At 35.2% G+C, this 25513-nt stretch overlaps 2 pseudogenes; both read left to right on the forward strand.

The window, feature by feature from the left end:
• Window positions 1-1537: 1537 nt before the first annotated feature.
• Window positions 1538-2256, forward strand: LOC149237934 (histone H3.3-like; annotated as a pseudogene).
• A 2992-nt stretch (window positions 2257-5248) lies between these two features.
• Window positions 5249-5721, forward strand: LOC149237935 (signaling peptide TAXIMIN 2 pseudogene; annotated as a pseudogene).
• Window positions 5722-25513: the final 19792 nt, after the last annotated feature.

Consider the following 25513-nt stretch of genomic DNA (forward strand, 5'->3'; position numbering starts at 1 on the left):
TTTTGTGTCCCCATAAGCTTTTTTGTTTTTGTTTGGTCCATGCCAATCAATGTTTAACGTGCAAGGTAAGGGGAGTTGGCATTGGCACTAGGCAGTTATGAGGGGATCTCAACACCAATTTGCTCGCATTGAGCTGGGTGTTGATTTGTCCCTCACAGTAACAGCCACAACCACCTCCTCCTGCCTGCTTTCACCTTTGTCCTGGGATGGACAACAATGGGATTACTGAGATCACATGATATATGTAACTGATTTTTTTTTATGAAGGATGCGTAGTGGAGTCAAGAACGCACCACATATATCCTTGCCAAGTGGTAAACAAAACTGAAAACCAACCAAATAAAGCTTCTTTCCTTGGCAATGCAATTATCAAACAAACATGATGTTTGCACAAGCTTTACCACCATGCAAGGGTACTGGTTGGGGTATTGACTCCCCGCAAAATCTTAATCGTTTACTACTCTCATTTTCAGTTAAACTCAATCATCCATTCATATACATGATATGACATGACGGCATTGATATTATTTATCTTAATTGCAAGTTTTGGATGATAGGCTTTTGCATTTTTGTTCACTTATCAGGGTAGGTATGTTGTGGCTTTTGCTTGTTTAAATTATGTTTATAATTCATTTCCTTTGTGCATAAGTCTGTGCATTAATTTGGTGTAGCAAAGGTTAATGCCTACAAGAATTGACAGTGTTAGTCAATTTTTTTTAGTTTCCTACATAAAAATCAAGCAGGTTTTGTTTTGAAAGCCCTTTTCTTCACTGCAATACAGAAAGTTGGGATGGACATTTTAGCCTTTTAACTGTGTGCTGTCAATTACATATTTGAATTCAAGCAGAATAGTGAATGTGTCAAGCATGTTATATCATATAATAGAAAACATTGACAATGATAATGAATATTTTCATGTTTTCATATAACATATCTGGAGTAAGATAACAACGTGATTGCTTTCTTTTGCTACAGTGCATTGAGCCTTATTGTTGAATGTGTCGAGCATTTCATTTTTCCGACTTCCAGTAATTTGGTTACTATCTAATGTAGTTCATCAACATTTTTCAATAAGCACCATGCTGATTGGTAGCACCATGTTGATTGGTTTGCTTTGAAATAAATAGCCACCCAGAAGGTGGCCCGGCCTTTTATAAAAATTCAAAAATTCCAACTTCATAAGTCTATGTCAGATTGTTCTTGAATTAGTGAATTCTCTTGGTTTCCTAGGGTTTGTGGTTGTTCTTGGGTTAGGATCCATGTTTTATTTCCATTTTAGTTTGTCTCAAAGTATATGTCTGCTTTGATTTCTTATTTTCCTTTTTCTTCAAATTTGTTTTTGAGGGTTTAGTACGGGAAAATCTCCATTTTATTTAAGGCAGTGTGATCGTGATTGCATTGCCTAAAAGTGGTTTTTTGAAAGAAATTGATAGTAATTTTTTGTTGTGGTTTTGGATTTTCTGTTTTGATGTTTGGGCTTTGGTCTTATTCTTTCGTTCTTGCTCTCTATGTTGTAGATCGCTCTTTTCCTTGAACCATGGCTCGTACGAAGCAGACAACACGGAAATCTACCGGACGAAAGACTCCAAGGAAGCAACTCATAACAAAGGTAACGACTTTCCTATATTTATTCCGTTGCATCTTTGGTGGAGTTAATTGAGGCGTGCTGTTTTTATTGTGGCATTTTATTCTGAAGCTCCTTTTTTAAATTAGGCTGCTCGTAAATCTGCTCCCACGACCGGAGGTGTGAAGAAGCCTCATAGATATCATCCCGGAAGAGTTTCTCTTCGTTATGTACACGCAGTTTAAATTTGCTTCGGATTCTATCGATGTGTTTACAATGTTTTCTTTATAGTATATGTATCTTATTGCAAATTGTTTAATCGAGTATCAGAAGAGCATGGAGTTGCTAATTTGGAAGCTGCCATTTCAAAGGCTTGTGAGGGAAATTTCCTAGGACTTCAAGGTAACTTGTCACCTTTCTCGTTAAAATGTTAGCTTAATTGGCGACCCATTTAAATGAATTGCTTGGTACTCTGTTCTGGCGGTGGTACTTGTCTAATTATTTTGTTTTATTGTGTTCAGACGGATCTGCGATTCCAGAGTCATGTTGTCTTGGCACTTCAGGAGGCTGCAGAGGCCTATCTTGTCAGTCTGTTTGAAGATACTAACCTCTGCACCATACATGCGAAGAGGGTGACCATCGTGCTGAAAGACATTCAACTTGCAAGGCGTATTCGTGGGGAAAGGGCCTAGGCCTGTTTTCACGATGATGATTTGTAAAGGTCGGATTTTTCTGTACTTGTCTAATTATTTTGTTTTATTGTGTTCAGACGGATCTGCGATTCCAGAGTCATGCTGTCTTGGCACTTCAGGAGGTTGCAGAGGCCTATCTTGCCAGTCTGTTTGAAGATACTAACCTCTGCACCATACATGCGAAGAGGGTGACCATCGTGTTGAAATACATTCAACTTGCAAGGCGTATCCATGGGGAAAGGGCCTAGGCCTGTTTTCACGATGATGATTTGTAAAGGTCGGATTTTTCTGGGGGAGAATTCTATAGCATGTACATATATTTGATGAAGGAAGCTTTTTGTAGAAATGCATTGTAGATTGCAGGATTCTGTAATGTCGTATAATTGAAGTTTACATTGACTACAGTGGATTTTGTGGATTTATGACTTCTAATGTAATGTCGTATAATTGAAGTTTACATTGACTACAGTGGATTTTGTGGATTTATGACTTCTAATTGAATGGGTCGACTCGAGCTAATTGTAGCTGCTTATTAATATGGAACTTTTTGCCATTCGAGGCCATGTTTTTTGAACCCATACTGCATGTTGATGCTTGTTAAGCTCTTCATTATTATACAGTCTAATTACTGTTTATCAATGTTGAAGTGCTATATGTGTCTTCATGTATAAATTTAATTTGTTTTTCGGTAGACCACATTCTTCGTGATTTATATTCTGCATTTTCTATTACTTTACACTGATAATATTCTGCACTTTCTATTACTTTTCACTGATAATCGACCGCAATACAAGATGTTGTATGACGATGTCTTTTATCAATGTTAAAGTGCTATATGTGTCTTCATGTATAAAACTGGTTGTTGAACAATAATTTATCATGTCTGCAAGAGAGGGTTGTTTTATCTTGTCTGCAAGAGAGGGTTGTACATTTGCCAAAATTCTTCAGAGTGGAACTTGTTTATATGTTTTTTAATAATTGACTTTGAAGTTTACAAATAGTTGGATGGATTTTATTTGCTAGGCTAAAGCGATTATTCTACAAATCCACTACGGTTGTGAGCAATGAGTATTTATAATTATGTTATTAAATATTTGGATGGATTTTATCAGCAAGGCTGAATCTACCATTTTATAATGCACAATAGTCTTTCGATGTGTTAGCAAAAATATATTCTTGAATATTTGCATGGATTTTATCTGCCTGACTGTTTATCTATCGGATTGAAGTGAGTGATTATGGAATGTTTAGTGGTTGTATCAATTTGTTCGGAAAATTTTGTTTTTGAATACTTGGGAAGAGATTAGTTTGCAATGCGTAATAGTTGTAAGCAATCTGTTTGCAAAAGTGCAAGTTGTTGCAATGCTTAGGTGGGAAGTTTCTTTTGGAAAATTGTTTTGCCATTGTTTTTGTGATGGTGCAGTTTTAGCTAGTATTCATTTTTATTCCTTGTGAAATTTTATTCATTCTTTCCATATGGCCCATTCATTGTCAGTTTGTTAAATTTTATTCATTCTTTCCATATGGCCAATTCATTGTCAGTTTGTTGTTGCAGTCTCGTCGTGGCCACACTCGGCGAGCCACAATGTGGCTAACTCATTATTGTCAATTTAGTGCATCTCGGCCACTTTGTCAATTTAATGATGACTTGAAGAAAATCTTCAAGTGTCATGTTTCGTTATCCAGTGTGAATTTTTATGTCTTCTTCCCATGTGGCCAAATCATTATCAATTTAATGCATCTCGGCCACCGTGTCAGTTTACAACACATGTTGGTTGAAGAGTTTCATGATTAACTGTGAATTTTTATGTCTTCTTCCCATGTGGTCAAATCATTGTCAATTACAACACATGTTGGTTGAAGAGTTTCATGGTTAGCTGCTTAACACTCTGTTCTGATTTTTCATGAAACCCTCATTCCCAGTTTTCAGGAATCATTATTCTTAGTTTTCCAACCAAATTACTCTTTAAATAAAAGAATGAAACACTCGTTCTCAAATAAAAATGTTCTCGCATAAAAGATAGAAATACTTGTTCCTACTGTTCTACCCAAATTTGAAGGGTTGCCACCAAGTTTGAAGGTTTTAACGCAATAGCATTTTTAATGCTCAATTTGAAGGGTCTGGTTTTTTCTGGGTACTACAATTTTTCTGAATAATGGAAATTTCCAGCTTATTTGCTTATATCAAACATTTGTGTAGGGTTTCAACCAATTAACATTTCATTTAGTATGTATATACAAATCAATGATTTTGGGATCACATTCCACAAAACAATTATATATATTCTCTTCAAATTCCTTCAAGCTTTTGAAAGTAAAACCAATGAATTATCAAATTTTACTATAATAAAAAACAATTAGAAAGCCTTTAGCCATCCCAAATTGCTCATCCTTTAGGTTTGAACCAACATCTCTTCTAGAAAAATTCAACAATTCCAATTTAATAATCCTATAGGCCTATCTTTGTACCTTTTGGGACAACTGCTAGTTATACACTTGGAAATTAGTTAAATAACAACTACGCTGGAAGTTACTAGGATCATTATACAATGGAAGTTAGTTGAAGAACAACTCATACCACTCTATATCCTAAGATGGTAAAAAGGCGAGAAGGCAAGCATGAGAAGGAAAGCATGAGAAAGGTGAGAAGGCAAGCATGACAATTTTTTTCATTTGTGTAAGTATTTCAATTTGTGAAGTATGTTGCTGCTTCCAAAACGTAAGTCGAGTAAGTGAACCTTGCAACACTAGGTATTAACAAGACCAGGTCCACATCAGAGACAGGTTCTTCTAGGATGGAAGGAACTTGAAATGAAGCTGACCTCGTTGAGAAACATCATTTGATAATGTAAATTATGTATAAACAACTCTCCATTGATCCGAGATATATTTGCATTGGAGAATTATTACATTTGCAGTGTCAGATCATACACAGAGATCTCGGTCAATAACATCGTGCAGTAAAATTTCTGAGATTCAGGTACCCAGAGAAATGGGCGATTGCAGAGGTTTTCATTGGGTCTTCCCTTTGCATTATTGTCCCTCATCTTTGCAGTTTTGCGTGCAATCATCTGGATCTTGGGGTAAGTTTCCTTTTGCAAATCTCTCAACTTATCCACTTTTTCAGATTTCTGGGTTCTTAACATTTAGATTGTATGGCCAGTTGATTATAAATTTCTGGAATATGAGTTTTTGTTGCCATATCTTGTATCAGTTTTGAATATTTCGATATCGACTTGCCTATGCCCATATTGTTGTATATGCATTTCAGGGCTGGTAAACATGGCAGTTGGTCTGTTAAAGCTTCCTCTTAAAGTGATGAGATGGTTCACTCACCAGATATCCTGCTATCGTGCTGAACATCACAATGTTTTCATTCTTTTCATCTGTCTCGATACTCTTATTCATGTTTGTAAATCAAAGTATTGTGTATCGTTTGTTCAAAATAATTTTAAGGTGGATTAGGTCAACAGTATTGATGTTGAACGGTGTTCCATCCATTAGGGAGGATGTATTTTTCAGCACAGGCAAAGCTTTATTTGTAAAAAGCAAAGTACAATAACTTATTATCTGCAAAAATAGTAAGGAAAAAGAAGCTTCACAACCGTGAACTTCTTGTTTTTTCATTAATAATGTAAAAATTTTAATGATTGGGATTTATAATTTTCTTTGTATTCGAATTGAATAATCTTAACCATTAATTTGTACATTTTTTTTTAACAGATCTGCACTTTTTCAATTTAGTTAAATTTTGCACTCAGCTAAAAGAAATTGTATAGAAAAATGCTTTTCCTAAATCTTGGTTTCTGCAAGAGAATTGGTTATTAATACTCTTTCAACAACTTAGTTACAGAAAATTGTAGTAATGTTGACATTGTAATTTGTGCTAACACCTCTATAGAAGAGGTCTCGTTAGCAATTCTTATACAAAGAGGAATCAAATTTGCTTCTTGGTTAAGAATGGTTGTTGCCTTCACCATCCCTGTCTCCAAGGTCGCTGAGGCACCCAGATCTACACCAAAATGCTACTATTTTAGTCATTTCTAAGTGTAGCTTCAACCTTGATGCAAGAATCATTTACGTCCTTTTTGCTTCAATTCCAGCCCAGGAATATGAATATACATATAGGCTCATTTTGATAAGAAATAAAAAAAATAAATACGTAACAATCTTACATCTTCTCGGTAGCTTTACCACAGTAGCACATCTTCCCAGTAGCACATCTTCCCAGTAGGCTCATTTTAATATGAAATACAAAAAGTAAATACGTAACAATCTTACATCTTCCCGGTAGCTTTACCACAGTAGCATATCTTCCCGATAACTTTACCACAGTAAGCCCATTTTAATACGAAATAAAAAAGGTAAATACGTAACAATCTTATATCTTCCCAGTAGCTTTACCACAGTAGCTCATTTTGATATGAAATAAAAAAGTAAATGCATAACAAACCAACATAATGCAAAACGCGTTGCTTCATTATTTCATATTTTAATATATACATGCATATATTATTTTCCTAAAGAAATATTTGTTTTGGACACATACGGATCCCAATTTACAAGTCTCGCCGTAACATTTGGAAGAAGAATTACACCCGCCAATTTACACTCCCTTCCCCACCCACGTTCTAGGCAACTAATTTCTAGCAAAAAACAAATCTAGCCATAGTCTTCATTTTGGGTAAACAGTTTCTTTTTAGTGCTTATTTCTATCATTTATATAAAAACAATGTGGACACTATTTTTAGTGCATATTTTTATCATTTATATAAAAACAATTATGGACACGCTATTTTTATTTATTTTTATAATTTTTTACAATTATATTTTAATGGTAGAGTGAAATTATAAATAGCATATTTATATAAATTAAATAGCTCATAAATATTAATAGCAATTTATGTAGGTATCAAAAGATGTGTTTTATAATACATTGTATAAATTGTAACTTGATTATATAGATTAAAATAATGGTTAATATTTATAAACATTATATTTAGAGGATGGGTTTATAGTAATTATAAAAAGAATTAATATATGAGCTAAACATATGTGTATTTACAAGAAAATGTAACAAGATTTACTGAGCTTGCTTTACCGTGGTACCTTGGCTTGATACCATAAATCATATATACCACATGCCCAAAACTAGGAAGGAAAATAGTTAGTTCATTAAATTTTGGGGGTTAGTATGTTATATTTATTACCCTAAAAGATAAAAGTTTGAATTTAACTAACAAGAAACATAAATTATTCCTAGATCCATTTAATATTATTAAAACTATCTAAATGGATAAAACATTAAATTTATATGAAATAAGAAAAAATAGATAATCTATTAAAATAGTTAGATAATGACCTCATATTAACTATAAGGAATCCAACATAATTTGATTTTAATCAATTTTACCCTAATTAACATGGTAATTAAATTAGAAAGAATATATAGGACAACTAGGCTTTGATTGGGCACCAAGACCAAGGAATAGGGAGTGGAGAAATTAATTATTTGATGACTTTCTAAGTTTGTTTAGTTATATTTATTACCATATGCTAGAGTATTAATAATCTATTACTAAGCCTTTTCATTAAAATTAAATAGATAAATAGGTAGTTAGTTAACTTAACGGATAGTATGTTATACTTAATTTAATTCCAAGAACCATAACCTAATAATTCACTAAACATGTTAATTTATGAAATAATAAGAAATTTTTTTAAATAGAAAACATTTTAAATTACCTAAATAATGACCCCATACTAATTAAAGGGAATCCAACAATATTTGGACAATTATCAATTCTTAACCACCTATATATATATATATATATATATATATATAGATAGATAGATATAAGTCCAATAAGTAATAAGGTTAAGGTTACTCACAAAATAATTAAAATTGTAAGTGAGTTTGTTATAATTATTACCCTTAGGTTGAACAATAATCTATTAATACGCCTTTTTGTCAAAACTAAGAAGGCAAATAATTAGTTAATTAAATTTATTTATTACCCTAAAAAGTAGAAGTTTGAATTTAATTAACAAGAACCGTAACTTATTCCTAGATCCATTTAATATTATTAAAACTATCTAAATGGATAAAACATTAAATTTATATGAAATAAGAAAAAAATAGATAACCTATTAAAATAGTTAGATAATGACCTCATACTAACTATAATGAATCCAACATAATTTCATTTTAATTGATTTTACCCTAATTAACATGGTAATTAAATTAGAAAGAATATAGTGTTTCCAATAGGTTAGTTAATTCAATATTAATTTCATTTAATTATATCTAAAGGGATGGAAAGAAAAATCATACTTTTGGAATTCTTTCATCAATGTGTAGGAATAAGAAAAAATAGATAACCTATTAAAATAGTTAGATAATGACCTCATACTAACTATAAGGAATCCAACATAATTTCATTTTAATTGATTTTACCCTAATTAAAATGGTAATTAAATTAGAAAGAATATAGTGTTTCCAATAGGTTAGTTAATTCACTATTAATTTCATTTAATTATATCTAAGGGATGGAAAGAAAAATCATACTTTTGGAATTCTTTCATCAATGTGTAGGAATGGACAATACTTGTTTCAGTTGTTTACTAAGTCAATTAAAAGGATTTCATTACCTAGACCGTATAAAAGAACAACCCAAGGGGCGAGAAGGGGAAGGGGGCAACTAGGAAGAAAGGGACAACTGCTAATTTTCTAGCCATCATCCCTATTGAGATTCCTCGGCCTTTTTTCAATTTTGATGGCCTCCCTAAATTTCTGGTGATGAAAGGGAGAAATCTTGGCAATGGCCTCAGCCTCCTCAATGCATATGTGATGCTTTGTTCTTTCCACATTATCTGCCAAGGTGGAAGACTGGGTCCTCCCATGCTTAATGTCAGCTGAGTGTTCGTGAATCCATTGATTAATAGAATGCCCCGTATCACCAACATTGGGGGTCCCACATGAGAAAGGAATAATATAGACACCTTTCATGTCTTTGGGGTCAATAAGGTCTTTTACAGTTCTAAGGGACCTACGGATGGTGTTAAGAAGTCTAAAGGTAGAGGGAACATTATGCTTTCTAAGGATCCTTGCAATCTTATCCATGGTCCCTTGGATGAAAGGGAGATGAACCCCCGAGATACGATCGTTAGGGTCTCCCTTTACCTTGGGACCTTTGCTAGCTTTAAGGAAAGCTTTCAAACCCTAGTGCCTACCATAACCATTATTAACAAACACGTTAAGGAGATAGGCTTTCTCTCTATCGAGGTTCTTTTCATTGGAGATTCTTGAGTTGCAAGCGTGTTGAGGACACCCAACTTCTGAGCAGGGAAATGATGGGAGCTGGCATGAAGATACTGCTCAGTATGAGTTTTCTTCCTAAACACTTGGTGGGAGAAAGAACTATCATCATTCTCGGAGATGAGAACATCCAGGAAAGGTAAACACCCATCAACTTCTCGCTCCATAGTGAACTTTATGGATGAGGATTGATTGTTGAGATGCTAGAAAAAGAGTTTGATTGCTCGACCTTTTTTCAATTTCGATGGCCTCCTAAATTTCCGACGATGAAAGGGAGCAATCTTGGCAATGACCTGGGCCTCCTCAATGCATATGTGATGCTTTTTTTTCTGCGTTCTCTGCCAAGGTGGAAGATCAGGTCCTCCCATGCTTAATGTCAATTGAATGTTCGTGAATCCTTTGATTAATAGAACGCCCCGTCTCACAAACATAGGGGGTCCCACAAGAGCAAGGAATAACATAGACACCTTTCATGTCCTTGGGGTCAATAGGGTCTTTTACAGATCTAAGGGACCTACGTATGGTGTTAAGGGGTCTAAAAGTAGAGGGAACATTATGCTTTCTAAGGATCCTTGTAATCTTATCCGTGGTCCCTTGGATGAAAGGGAGATGAACCCCTCAGACATGATCCTTAGGGTCTCCCTTAACCTTGGACCTTTGCTGGATTTAAGGAAAGCTTTCAAACCCTGGTGCCTACTATAACCATTATTAACAAACACGTTAAGGAGATGGGATTTCTCTCTATCGAGGTTCTTTTCATCGGAGATTCTCAGCGCTCGAATCGCAAGCGTGTTGAGGACACCCAACTTCTGAGTAGGGAAATGATGGGAGCTGGCATGAAGATACTGCTCAGTATGAGTTTTCTTCTTAAACACTTGGTGGGAGAAAGAACTGTCATCATTCTCAGAGATGAGAACATCTAGGAAAGGTAAACACCCATCAACTTCTTGCTCCATAGTGAACTTTATGGATGAGGATTGATTGTTGATATGTTGGAAAAATAGTTCCAATTCTTCCTGGCCATGAGACAAAATGACATCAGTGTCGTCAACAAATCTATTCCAGAGCTTGGGCAAGTGACGAGCTGAGGAAAAAGCTTTGGACTCAAAGTATTCCATAAAGAGATTAGCAACAACCGGGGACAAGGGGGAGCCATGCAAACCCCATAGGTCTGTTCATAGAATTCCCCTTCAAAGCTGAAAAAAGTGGATGTGAGACAAATTGCAACTAAATGAGCAGTGTCAGGATCAGTAAGGTGGTTGATGACCTCAATGGCCTCCCTTGTAGGAATGCAAGTATAAAGGGAAACCACATCGAAACTCACAAGAATGTCCTCAGGGTCAAATTTGATGACTTTAAGCTCATTGACAAAGGACGAAAAGTCTTTAACAAATGACTCTGTGAGGCCAACAAGGGATCTAAGCTTCAAGGCTAGGAATTTATAAAGGAGGTAGGTTGGACCACATATGGTATTTAAAATTGGCCTTAGGGGTGCCCCCTCTTTTTGAATATTTGGAAGACCATAGATCTGAGGAGTGATGGGGCTACTCTCAATAAGCTTATGGCAAAAGGAACCCACAGTGTTGCTAGATTTAATAGCTAGAGAAACAGTTCTCAAGACATTCTTTAGGGTATTTTTGTTAAGCTTTTTATAGTTGTTGCCACTGTTACAAAGATGGCCCAACATCTTCTATCGGTAATCATCCTTATTAAGGATGACAACAACCCCTCCTTTATCAGCTTTGAGAACCACAATGTCCTTGTTATGGTTCATGGATTTGAGGGCCTTAAACTCAGCCTTTTTATATTGCTCCTAGGGGGCTTTGCCTTCCTAAGGACAACAACGCAATCTTGCCTAATCATGTCCTTAATATTATCGGGCAAGCTCCTAATCCCAAACTCCACGTCACACATAATGTCTTGGCTTGATAATTGTCGAAATATTGTTGGATTCCCTTTAATTAGTATGGGGTCATTATTTAACTAATTTAAAATGTTATATATTTAAAGAAATTTCTTATTATTTCATAAATTAACATGTTTTATGAGTTATTAGGTTATGGATCTTGGAATTAAATTAAATATAACATGTTATCCTTTAAGTTAACTAACTAACTATTTATCTATTTAATTTTAATAAAAGGGCCTAGTAATAGATTATTAATACTCTAACATATGGTAATAAATATAACTAAACAAACTTAAAAATTAATCAAATAATTATTTTTTCCTCTCCCTATTCCATGGTCTCGGTGCCCAGTGAAACTTAGCTGTTGCTTAGTAGTCGTTGGTCCAACGTAGTTTTCCTATCAAATTTAGCTATTTCCCAGTCAAATATAACTGTTTGAGGACCTGCTATATCTATTTAACATGCTTCCATGATCTAGCTCTTCAACTCGTTGTGACGATGAACCACACTCGTTGGTTCGAAACGCGTCAACAAATGAATTATGATGTGCTTTTCGCTGGAAACTCTTCTCATAAACTTGATATGGATCACAGAAGCCTCAATTCAACCACACAATCAATTATTTTATCATACATGTCACGTTGTTAAAATTGAAAATATCATAAAAACTAACTAAATCGTAGCTTTATTTTAAATTATTATTATTATTAATTGTAAAAAGAATTAATATATAATTTAACCATATATACATATAACAAGATTCTTAACCATTAAGACTTATCCCCAATTTACCATGGGCATTCTTCATTTATAAATAGACTTTGTTACAATACCATAGGCCAATATCAAAATTTATCAATACTGCATACCAAGAAATCATAACTTCATATGTCACTTGTTCATGGAACATATCTCTTATATTAATCAACCTAATTAAAAGGGAGACAATGACATAACTACTTTGGAGATAAAGAAGCACCATCACAAAATAGACACAATTAATTTTTTAATAATAATTATAATTATATAAAATAAACTTATAATTAAGCCATGGGTGTGTCTATTTTGGAATATGCCTTCCATAATTTTGAATGGTGGATGGTAGGGAATTAATCTCATTGAATATTTTAGAATATTCTCAATAATATTTACAAATGAAAGGTTGACATTTATTCCCAAAGTAAGTTACCATCTTTTTATCAATTGCATTAAATTGATTATTAAAAAAAAAGTCATATGGACAAGTGCCATATGAAATGATGATTTTTTTTTTGTCCATGTGAACATCATAAGGTGTTTCCCTCTCGAAAGAACTTCCCTCTCACCTACTTGTCATTACTATGGATCATTGGATCATGTGTTAGAGGATTGGAGAATTTCGAATCGTTAGATCATCATAGCAAAGTTTGTTGGAAAGAAAAATTAATTCCCTCTCACCTACTTGTCATTAATCTTGATCATTGGATCATGTGTTAGAGAATGTCCAATCGTTCGATCATCATAGCAAAGTTTGTTGGAAAGAAAAATTAAACCCTAAAAATTTTCGTTCGATCATCAAAGCAAAGTTCGTGAAAGGAACATATAAACCCTAACAATTTTCTTGTAATTTTTTTATAGATATGTGCCAAAGCTTCCATGGTCACTCATCCATTGTGTCCATAGCTCTGTTCCGTTGATGTCCCAGCAAGATGCACTTATGCACTTCTGTTACAGCTCCAATTTTCTCATTTTCTGCCCAATTGGTGGCTTTAGCCTGAAAACTTTAAGGTTTGTACATCTATGGTTGCTTGAAAACTTTCGGGTTAGTACATTTGTGGTTGCTTGAAAACTTTTGGGTTAGTACATCTGTGGTTGCTAGGAGTAACGGTTGGACGTTGTTTCGCCTACTATTTCCCCCCTAATACTGGTAGTAGGTGACAAGATTGGCAGAGGAACAACAAATACTACTTCTTGCCTACCCGTTGGAGAGAAAAGTTTATTGCATCGACTTAGGCCATTTCGTTTTTTGGTGCCTTGCTGGAAGGAGTGAATGGGGCTTTGATTTTGCTGGAAGGAGGGAATGGCGCTTTGTTGTATTGGAATGCTTGTATAGCTATAGCGATGACATTGGCACCTTTGATTGACCACTCGCTTGGATTTCGCAAACCTTTGATTGACCGCTCGCTTGGATTTCGCAAATGGGTTTACAAAGTCTTAGTTGTTCTGGTGACTGCTTGCACATGTGTATTGGTTATCACAACTCCAGTGGCCACAGCTTGTGGATTAGCCCATGCTACTAAAACATGCCTCCTCATCAAAGCTCAGGTATTTGGAAGCCCTCAGGAGGATTAAGGTGATAGATAAAACTAGAACACTCATAGAGGGATATATAGGGTGGTAGATGTAAAGTTTGTTGAGTCCGAAATCATTGATGAGCAGAAATGGATATCTTGGTAAGTCATTATTTCAGGGGAATTTGATTAAGAAAACTAACCATGGAATTTTCTTTTTCTGCAATTGTTTTTGTAATAATTTTTTAATAATCATATATATATTAATTGGTTTGGATGTTCATATAATTGATATAAATTTTGTATAATGTAAGTGATTTATTTTTATTTTCTAGCTTTGAATAGCATTTTGTTTACTAATTTTTATATTCAATGATCTATATGTCACTATTCTTTCGAATTTATGACCTTATGGCGATTCCTTTACAACATGTGGTGCAATTGCTAGTATTAAAATATACAATAACAAATCAGAACATCTTTGGTTCAAACTTGCGTTCGTATAAATCCCATCATTCGGCAATATCGAATCACATTTGTTGGAAGGCCAACTAATTCCACGTCACAAGGTTTTGGCATAGTTTTTATGTTACATGGTTTTCAAGTGCTAGTCAATTCCTTGTACATGGTCAATTCTCCAACCAAAACGAATTTCTCCATTTTATCTACCCATTCCAATAGTGATTTGACATTTGTCCAAAAACATTACACACCTAAATCACCAATAGTCCTCTATACATTGCAGGTGTAACGATCCACTTTGTTTGCAGAACTGAATGCATTTCAAACAACAAATGTCGCAACTATAAACCTTGGATCACTTTAAAGTAAAAGCTTGTATTCACCCACGAATACAAGCATTAATGATGTTGTTGATTCCTTGATTGTTTTTCATTTTAAATTTTTTTGAGTAATTTCATCGTTTTGGTTGGTCTATCCAAGTCGAGGAATTGGTTAAAAATGGATGGAATCTGAGTAAAAAAAAATCAAAATTTTTTGTAGAGGTAGTGTTAGAATCGTGTTTTTGATGGTGGAAATGGATTCAGGACCATCAAAACGTCTAAGACACCTAAAATTTTGAAATTTAACCACTATAACTTAGATTTACAAAAATCTTTGCCTGGTTTTCTCTAAATATGACCAGAATTCCTCCAGCTAGTTAAACTACGTGAAATCACATGCTAGGAATGTATTAAATTTCTGGACCTTGATTCTAGAGCCATTACTTAGTTTATAACATAGCTACCAAATTCGGTCGTACTGGCCCAAAAAATTCGAAAATACGACAATATGATTCAGTTCGGTTGCAAATTCGGAAATTGCAATTCAGTACGATATTTTTTTTTTAAATAATTATTTATTATTATATATATATATATATATATATATATATATATATATATATATATATATAGATAGATAGATAGATATTATAATAAACTGTAAATGGTAGGTTGAAAATATTACAATTAGGATGGAATTGGATAATAAATTTTTTTATGTTAAAAAAAATTATAATAAAGTGTAAATTGTAGGTTAAGAATAATATTACAATTATGATGGAATTTGGTAAAGTGTTTTCATTAATATAAAATTTAATATTTAAAAGTAGAAATTTCTATATTATTTAATTTTATAAAAAAAATTCTTAATATAAAATTTAATATGTAAATAGAAATTTCTATATTATTCAAAACATTAAAAGCACAAATTTCCAATTTAAAAAAAAATATAGTTACCATCTAAAATTTGTTAATAAAAAATTTAATACTTAAATCTAAATTTCTACATTACTCAAAACATTAAAAACATAATATTCAATATTAAAAAAATTGCAGTTACAATCTACTTTGGTAAGGATTTTTGTTAATAAAAAATTAAGTATTTAAAGATTAAAAATAGAAATTTCTATATTAAAAATAGTAAATACTAAATTGCATATTAAAAAATTACAGTTGTAAAAAACAATAAATTTTATATTAAAATATTGTAAAAAATAGTAAATTTATACTCGTTAAAAATACTAATTTCTTATAACAAAGAATAATAAATTTTTATTTATAAATATTTATAAAATATATAATCACCATTTTTTTCTATTTGAATTTCATACTTCTCTTCTTTCCCATAGTAAAGAATCGAAATCATGGTGTGCTTCTATCTACACTCTAAACAACTCTTTGAAAAATCTATAAATAGACATTTAAGTTGTTTTAGTTATTAATTAATAACATTTTTAAGCTTTATATTAAAATTTAGGATTTGACTAAGTGATTTTTTTAAATATATTGTAAATATAGATTTTTTTTTTTTTTTTTTAAATTTAATTTTGGAAGATCTATATTTCTGAATTTTTTCCATATTGTATTTAGGTAGTCCAATTTTTTCCCGTACCTAATAAAATTCGAATTTGATAACTATGGTTTATAAAAATTAAATAAATAATGTATTCAAGCAAAATTAGTTCAAACCGAAATGAAACTAGAATTAAATGCGCGCAGAGCGCCATTCAACCAAAAAGATGATTTTGAACTGTCTTGAATAACTAGCGCAATTTGAAATCAGAATCACTGCAAATTCCTGGCGTTGGATAAAATGCAGTTCACAACAACTTAATGATTCTTTTCATCGATTCATAGCGCTCCAACTCACTTTTCATATGCAGAGTTTGTGGCATCCAAACGGTTGAAATCCCATTATTTCAATAGAAATCTCCTTATTTCGCACAGTTATCGTCACTTGCAAAACCAAAACGTCGTAATCTAACTAGCCAGAAGAATTGCTGTCATAGTTTAACTAGCCAAAAGAATTACCTGAAAAATTAGAAAATCTGACAAAAATTTTTATATTCGTTTTGCGTACTTATACCCTTGGAGGCTAGCTGAGCATTGGTATATGTAGACCTACGTTTTTTTCATAAAGGGTTAGGGTCGTGACACCGGAATGAGGCCATTGATGGCCTCAGGAATAGATACAACTCACCTGATCTCTTATTGTCTGTGTCGGGAACTACTATCACTTTGAGAAAAGTCAAAGCCTACGTATTCTCTCCTCTCATTTCAATAAAAAAAGACATGTTTTTTGATTCGAAATGTTTTATTTATGAAAAGTTTGTTTTTTATATATATATATATATATCCCTTTTGTCGTTTCGATTTACATTAAATTCTGCATCTTTGTTATCTGTGGATAACATGTTGTATTTGGTTTAATAACAAACATAAAATATATATAACATATGTATTATGTATAATATATATCATAAGTCATTTCTATTCGCTTGATATTCCACATTAATTAAAGGCAAAAATATTTATCTCTTTTAATATAAAAGAGGAAGAATTTGCATCGTGTTAACCTTTTAAAAGAAGAAACCGAAATCTATATGGAGCCTGTCAATTTTTTTATTAAGTGATTTTTTTAATCTTTTATTAATCAATAGGTTGATGCATATTTTTTTAGGTGTTTTACAATTTTGTATATCATATTCTTTACACAAATTGATGGATGTCGTACTAATAGATCTAAATTTGTTAATCATTATGTTTATCTTTCTTCTTCATGCTTACATGTTGTTAATGATATGTGTATGGATGTTGCAAGTTGTTTTAAGCTCATTTCATATTGTATAACGCTATTTTACTTCTTTTGGGATAATTCAAAGCAATATTTTGTTTGATTTATATCTTCCAAATGGTTTCTTTTCTTTTCATGTACACATCATTAGATTAATCCATTTTAAATGTTCTTGGAGACACTGTATATTTTGTATTTGCAGCTATGCTTTCAATAATAGTTTTTTCGTATTAATATTCAATTGTCAAATTTCATCCATCTTCTATTTCCATGAAAATTAGTCTTAGCCTAGGCTTGTCTACACATCAGTAGCAAATAGAGGTAGAATTGCATTTAGAGTAAGCTATATTCACTATATTTCCTTCATCTTTTCAAAAAAAACAAAAAAAAAAATTCCTCAAATCAAGGCTCCATTCATTTGTGCATTACCTCATAAAGGGTAAACGGGTCCCAAAATTCCAGTCAAGGTTGTCATTAATGAAAAATAGTTTAATTAGGACTCCGACCAGGAAATTCATCCCATGTTAGGTAAGGACATTTCCAGACCTCAACATGGGGGGAGCAGGTGTTAAAGTTAGGTTCCCTACTTTTCTCTATATAGAGGTATGATGAAGTTCAGGAGAGTTTGATGAATTTAGAGTGGGGTCAATCTACTTTGGGTTTAGTATAGAACTATTGGGTAGAGGATGAAACTCATCCCCAACTCTCCATTTAGAACTGATTTACCATTGTAGTTTAAAAATATTTAGACATGTGCAATACAAGTTGCATAAGTTTCTAAGAAGCTTTTGTCTTCATATGCTCTAATAAATATATATACATATTACAAACTAGCAAGTACAAAGGACAACAAAGACACCTAAATTAGTGAGGAATTCGATAGGAAAGTTTTCCCTCACAATGCTCATGAGATTGTGGAGAGCAGAGGAAGCTAACTAAACTGTGCACACAAGCATGAGACCTAGTATGCCGGATTATTCACCCATAGTATTCATAAAATTTCAACTGATACAGCAGGAAACCTATGCTAAAGACAATCTTATTGACATTTGGATTTAGGAACGAATGATTTATTCTCTCCTTACTTTGCACAATCATAATTTACGGTAGTGTTTTAGTGTGCTAAATAATAATCATAAAGAAATCGTGTCTACCATGTAGAAAAGAAAAGTCTTTCCATTAGTAATATAGCTAAAGTGCTAGTCATAAATATGAGATTTTGAAAAAAAAAATTAAAAAATCACAAAACTAGAAACCAATGTATGGCCCTACACTTGATTTGCATACCATAATATGATTGGTAGCATTATATCCAAGTTTAGATACATGAGTAAAATGAGAAATGGAATATTCTAGCACTTTATGTGGTTTTTCACCTGTTCCAACTGTTAGCGCTAGTAGTCCTGTAAAGAAAAGGTCTTGTAAATCAAAATGAGATATAGAGATCCAACATAGAAGAATATTTTAATAGAAATATCGAGGAACCTTACCCAAAGCATGAGCAGTTAATGCCACTTCAGAAAAACCATGTTTCATTGATTTCACAAATTGACCAAGAAAAGTTTCATAACTACATCATTCACAATGATTAAGTAACACAAGAAATTCTAGAGTTGGACATTAGAGTTTACCAAAAAATTGGCCTAAACTAAACTAAACTAAAATAAATAAAGAAATAGCATAACTCAACCTTTTTTTGGCAAAATCTAGTTGTATATTGCTCGTCAAAGAATTTATAAGCCCCTTTAAACCACCCTCTCTTTTTGACCCCCTGAAATACACTCACCAAGTATGTCATTAGCATATGTATGATTTGTGTCCAATTGCACATCTTAATCACAATAATTTCCAACAAGAATGCTTTAAGCATCTAAAATAGAAAGAAACATCTTAAGGTGTCTTTTATTTTGTAATTAACCTCAACAACCAAGAACACTCTTTATAAGGAAATAACCAGAAATTCTCATATACATCTTGTTTTGCACCCCTTGCATCCAATGTGTGTTACGTAAATGTTGATTCAACCTCGATAATTGAACAAAAAAATCAAGGTTAACAATGACAAAATAAACCCTTGCCTTACTGTTGATCACATACTAAAGAAGACAGACACCATAAGATGAAGTCCTTAGAGTTTACTGTCCCTAACAAATGCAAGCAAGAAACATGAAACCCAGTAGAAAACAGATATCTGAAACTCTGAACACATAGGATTTTCTAAGGGAAGCAAACTTGGTGTAGATGTCTTAAAAAACATGAAGAAAAAGGAGATAATTCTAAGAAGTAGGTTTCCAAAAACAAGAGGAAATTTTCCATCAGAAATGATATCTTGCATATTGGGTTTTAAGAAAACCCACATCTTGTGGAGAAAACAGTTTTTACAAAGCTTCCATGAATTCTTCCTTGAAATATCCATAATCCTAGGTGGGTCCAGATCAGGCTTATTTTCAAACCATTTCAAGTCAAATTCAAGGTTTCCATATGCAATGGGGAGCATAGATAAAATAATCATAATTGGAAATTAATCAATGAGGATCTTGGAAATTATAAATCAATGACAATGGGACATTTATTTACATGGAAACATTTCCAAAACAACCATAATTTTAAGAAGACAACAAAGAAAAGAAAAAAAAAATATGAATCCTAAAGTAAAAAAAGGGAGTGAGTAAATGTAATTGATTTGGATGTGAATATAATTCGATTTAAAGCAATGATGCAATGCAAATAATATGTACTTTCGAGTCTTTAATGGCTTCAAGAAACTATTTCTTATGTGTGGAATGTGCATAATAAGAGGAGCTATACTTTCTAATGTGTGGAATATAAATAATAAGTGGGGCTATCCATGATACTTGCATATATGCCAAAACCGTCTAGCCCCTACTTCTCATTGCATTGTTATTTCTCATTTCTTATTTCTAATAACACAACAAAAGATGTCAACTAGGTGTAGGTTGAGTGGTTGAGAGGAAAGTTGTTATCCTTTTTCCCGGGATTCTAATCCCACTTTGTCGCATGCTTTCTCTTTTCATGAACCAATTTTTTACTGTTGGCTTGGAGTTGAGCATTGAAGAAGCTGATATAACCTAGTTACCATCCTCAGCATAAGAGGGAGTGTTGAATAGGTTTTCATAGAAAATGCATTAAACAAAATATATATTAAAAAGAAAAAAACACAACAAGTCTGAAATTCTTCAATGAATCTCAAATTTCCCAAGAGTGTCCTTGTAGTCTACAGTTAGGAGGATGCAACACGGGCTGCAAGAGGAAGACCAAAGAGGAATGAGGGTTGTTTCCATTCCAAGATGTAGAGCTATAACTAGGGTCCCTCACACCGCTAATTATCCCACATTAATAAGTCAATCCGGGAGCGTTTTGTTATTGCAAGGAGTAACTCAATCCGATGCTGTTTGTCCAAGTAATGCTCGGTAGTATAGTGTCTTAATGATTTGAAAGGAAACAGATGCTAAGCTGTAACGAAACTAACCCAAAAGATAAAATCACACAAGGCAGTTGATCAGTCAAGGGTACGGAAACAATAACCCATCCCTTTAGAAACTGATAAAGAAAGGAAATCAGAGCATGGACTTATAGGTCTGGGGCTAAGCAGCGTCTTGCTGAGGCTCACTACAGCCTTAGGCCTGCTCTCACACTAAGAACAACAAAGGCAGGTAAATCAAGCAGCGAAAAGTAAAATGGAACAGCAGTCTGGAAATGGAACAGCAATAACGAAATGGAACAGCAATAAAGAAATGGAACAGCAATAAAGAAATGGAACAGCAGTAAAGAAATGGAACAGCAATCCTCAACCGTATGTACACGTTCTCTACTACTACAGCAATCTGAGAGTAATGGATGATATGACTATGTTCCTGAACGAAGTAAAATTGCTTTCAAGTCTTACAAATACTATTTCACATGGATCTGATAACAATAACATTCATACCAACATTCCGCTATAGAAATAGCTAAAAGATGCAATTCGAATAGATCCACTTATATAATGCAGAGACATGAGATAAAGGACTCATTCAGATATCAGTTATAACGAGGCATAGCATATCACATAAAAGATGTATCAGATTACTTAAATAATGGAAATAAACAAACCACACAGTATAATAATACAAAAGCAAGTGTCCTTCGGAGCTGGGCCCTTGGCTGCCAATGGAACACTGCCTTAAGTTACTTCAGACGCAGAGACGAAATGAACACCAAGTCTTTTATATTAATCGCATCAACAAAAGTGTAACAAAGTCAGGTCTCAGCGAGACTCAATGATTACAGTTGGTTCTCAAACTTAGAATTACAAAAACAGTCCTCCTTTGTTCAATGGCGTGGTGCCTTTATATAACAGAAATGACGGAGGTATCTAGATAATCAAAAGATAAGTTAAAGCAGCGATCCCTCAGGATCAAAGATCCTAAGGGATTCGCTAATCGTTCGATTCTTCTCTTTCCCTTCTTGCGTTCTCCGTCTCAGTATCCTGCATTCTTTCTCTGGGCTATTCGGCTCTAATTTTACTTGATCTTGTCCGCATCCGGTTCCCTGTTGGCGGGACAGTAGTTATTTTCCCTTTGCTTCTTGCTTTCAATCGCCGATCCTTTGTTTCCACGTCTTCCTGCATAGAAAACGTCAATCATTAGCACTTGAGCTTCCTTTATCGATTGTTGCACATTTTATCAAAACCCTTTATCTTCTTTGAACTCATAATGCAGAAAAGGTTACAATTATTATTGAAAAACCACTAGATTGCTAGTCAAAAGCATACCTTCCAGGTGCTCCACACACCCCCCTGCTTACCCTGTTTCATGGCCTCATGAAAACATTGTAGTTGAGATGCAAGGCGGTGAGAGAATAGGCTGGAGAAGGGATCTCGTGAGGAGGCCGGCAACCATGATGAGCAACTAGATGGTCAAAGAACTGGTCTATTTGATCTGCAGGCATCTCATATAAGGCCTAATATCCGGGTGCAGGGTGCCAAATAATTGGACTGCGAAATCGATACCCTAACCAGGATGGCCCTGCTTGCAGAATCCGTTCCCCATAAAGGTTCAATCGGCTGGCAGCCAGCTCAAAATTCTCATATTTGAATGGTTCCTTGAGCTGGATGCTTGGACTAGAGGTCCGGTATCGAAATTTTGCAGCATCGAGGGCAAGATCTTTAATAGTCAGGAAATATTCCAGACCGTTTCGGATCAAGTCTTCGTGCATGGGCCCTATTATCTCAATGACTCCTCGGGTCCTTATGAGACTCCTATGCTTTCTCCATAGCGTCACTGGGTCTCTAGGTTCAGTTCGTATCCACAAGTCTAGGCTATTTTCTTGTCTCTGGAAGGTGTTATAAGCTCTGAGCCATTTCACCTAATTAACCCCAAATGAGATGAAGGCTTGGAATTGTATATCGCCAACAAAAGGGCCAGGATTTAAGTCAGTTTCCTGGTCTAGCACAAGATTGTGCAGGTAAAACTCGCATAATAACCTTTGAACTCTAACTCCATAGTGCTTGCAACAGTCTATAAAATCATTAACAGTGTTGATATGGATAGGTGCTCCTGCCCTAACGGCTTTTATTTTTAATCTCAGATATCGTTCAAGCAAAAATAAAGCATAATTTTTAGCAGGGTCCCTACAAGTCAAAACGTCATTATATAAGGAACACACGGTGTCCATCTGCTTAACAACACTATCTAATCGACGAGTTACCTTAGCAACCTTTTCCTACTCCTTCTGCCATCCTTCAAAGGCCTAGCTCTCGGACTGACTGATGTCTCGAAGTTGCTATTGGAGCTCTTCGTATCTTTCCTTGGGGACTGTCTGTTCTCGCAATTGCTCGGCTTCCTGCTGGGCTTCCTTCATCATTTTATGCAAGGTTCTGGTTTTTGGGTCCTTCTTCCACACAGCCGTAGAGGCTAGGAGTTTAACCTAGACCTTCCTATTACGTTGCTTTGAGTTTAGGACCCGAATTACGCCCGAGGGTGGTGCTTCTGTTTGGACTTCTTTGTTTTCTGTTTCCTTCTTAATGCGAACGAAGGGTTGCTGTGGTCTTCCTGCCATCGGAGCCTCTTGCTGTTCCATTGGAATATCCATTCGTTCTTCAAGGCCAGATGGAATAGCAGTCTGTCCCTCCGCGCTATTTGGAACAGCAGTTTGTTCCTCCATGTCATTTGGAACAGCACCCTGTTCCTCATTATTATTTGGAACAGCAAGCTGTTCCTCGACAGTAGGTCTCCTGATGGGGTTTCGTCCATCAAAGCGAATTCTTGTCCTCGGGGTTCTTGCTACCGTGGTCCTCCTCCTTTTCCCTGCAGTCTTTTGTATTCTCAGACTGGCTTTCAGCATTCGAATTTGCTGCCGGAGTCTGGCTATAGTGCCCAGCAACCTCTGCTGCTTCTTTCTTAATTTCGCAATTTCCCTTGTCTCGGCAGAGGGTTTGGTTCTCAAGCTTGCGTCTTCTTTATCTGTGATATCTTCCAGCATCCTGGGGGCAGATTGTCCCATATTTTTATCTTCCATTTCATTATCATAACCAGGCAGGTTTTCTTCCCCTGCCTCTTCTGCATGCATTTCCTCGGGTAATTCTCTTTCTGGGGGACCGTCAGGGACACCTCCTGTGCTGGAGTCCTGGCCATATTCTCCCATATTGTCCAGAACTGCTGCCAATTCCTCCTCACTTGGAGGGTCTTGCAACGGGCTACCCCCTGGCTGTGCAATTTCTTCTTCCTGATTGCCCTGTTTGGTGGCCTCTTCTCCCTCAGAGGGTTCATGTCCTTTTTCAATTTCTCCTTCCGGCTGGTCAGTCTCAGCCTCCGATTGCTCAGAATTTCCTTCGGAGGGCCCTCCCTCTGATTCTGGAAGTTCATCCGCAATTTCGATTGGCTGGGCCGTTGTTCCCTGAATTCTTTCCAACCTTCCTCATATCCGGGCCAGCCGAGCTGACTTCCTTGGCCTCTCAAGTTGGTCGGGAGTATCAGTAGGTTCTGCTGGTTTCTCTGGTTGTTCTGGCGTATCGGGAGGTTGCTTCCGTTTTGAAGCGGCATGTCTTTCTGTTGCTGACTTCTTGCGTTTCTCTAATCGTTTCGGCGTGCTAGAGGATTGTTCAGGTTTTGGGGGTGGTGCAGCCGATCCTCCTTCGACTATTGCGACCAATTCCTCCCAAGTGCTTTGCTGTTGAGTGAGACCGTGGCTCACTATCAACCGAATCAGCCCATGGTGGCTAACGACTGTATCTATGTGTTGGGCCTTTTTCAGGCTTTGGGCCGCACCATGCAGTAACGAATTTAAAAGTGCAGGGAGATTTACAGAACATTTTCCTTTTAAAACAGCTAAGAGTTTCAGGTGACGAGGTCTTACCACGTCTTTTCTCCCTTCGCAGCTGATATAGCTTTGTACTGTCTTCGCTAGCTCGGTCCAGGGTTCCCCTAGTGCTGCCGGCAGAACTCCTTTCCCTTTGACTGTCAAGCTTTGGCCTTCGTCCTGGAAAATTTCCATAGCTTTTTGTAATCTCTCCTTCTTCGGCGTCCATATGGGTCCAGCAGCTAGTAATCCTGAGACTTCCGCGATGATATCCTCTGTAACCTCTATCCGCTTTCCTCCTACTACGGAGTAGTTTTCCTGCAAATTCTGTAGGAATTCCAACGCTACTGCTTCGTTTGATTCTTGCAGGCGGTTGAAGTAATTCAACCATCCTGCGTTTTCTAGGATTTTACGAGCAGCAGCGGAAACTGTCAGCTTATGAGGTTCGCTCCGGACCGTCTTTCCGCCCATGATTCAACTCAGAAATGGAACTCAGAAATGGAACAACAACTGTTTGCGGTATTTGTGACGCAGAAAGGATGATCGATGCCAATTTAGGAAAGGATCACACAGGTCATGCAACAAAAAGAAAAGATCGTGGACGCAGTCTCCGTGGGATGGAAGCATCATACCGTTAAATCATGCCATTCCTTTGTACATTATTTTGCCCGAATGGTATGCATCCACGTAATCCATGGAGTAATGAGGTTACTTCCCCCCCCCCGCGATCTGATAGGCTGCCCACAGCCGTCAAAGAGAGGAGCAGCAGCCAGTCGGGAGTGCAATCATCAAGTACATCATATGAAATTATGCCATGTTGTAAAAAAAACAACGAAATGCCGAAACCGAGGCAAAAAGGTGGATCGGGTTTTATATAAGCCTGCG

This window comes from Pinus tabuliformis, chromosome 8, assembly GCF_031772625.1.
Source record: "Pinus tabuliformis cultivar Carrire ecotype Pingquan chromosome 8, CPIR1, whole genome shotgun sequence".
In the NCBI taxonomy this organism is placed as follows: Eukaryota; Viridiplantae; Streptophyta; class Pinopsida; order Pinales; family Pinaceae; genus Pinus; species Pinus tabuliformis.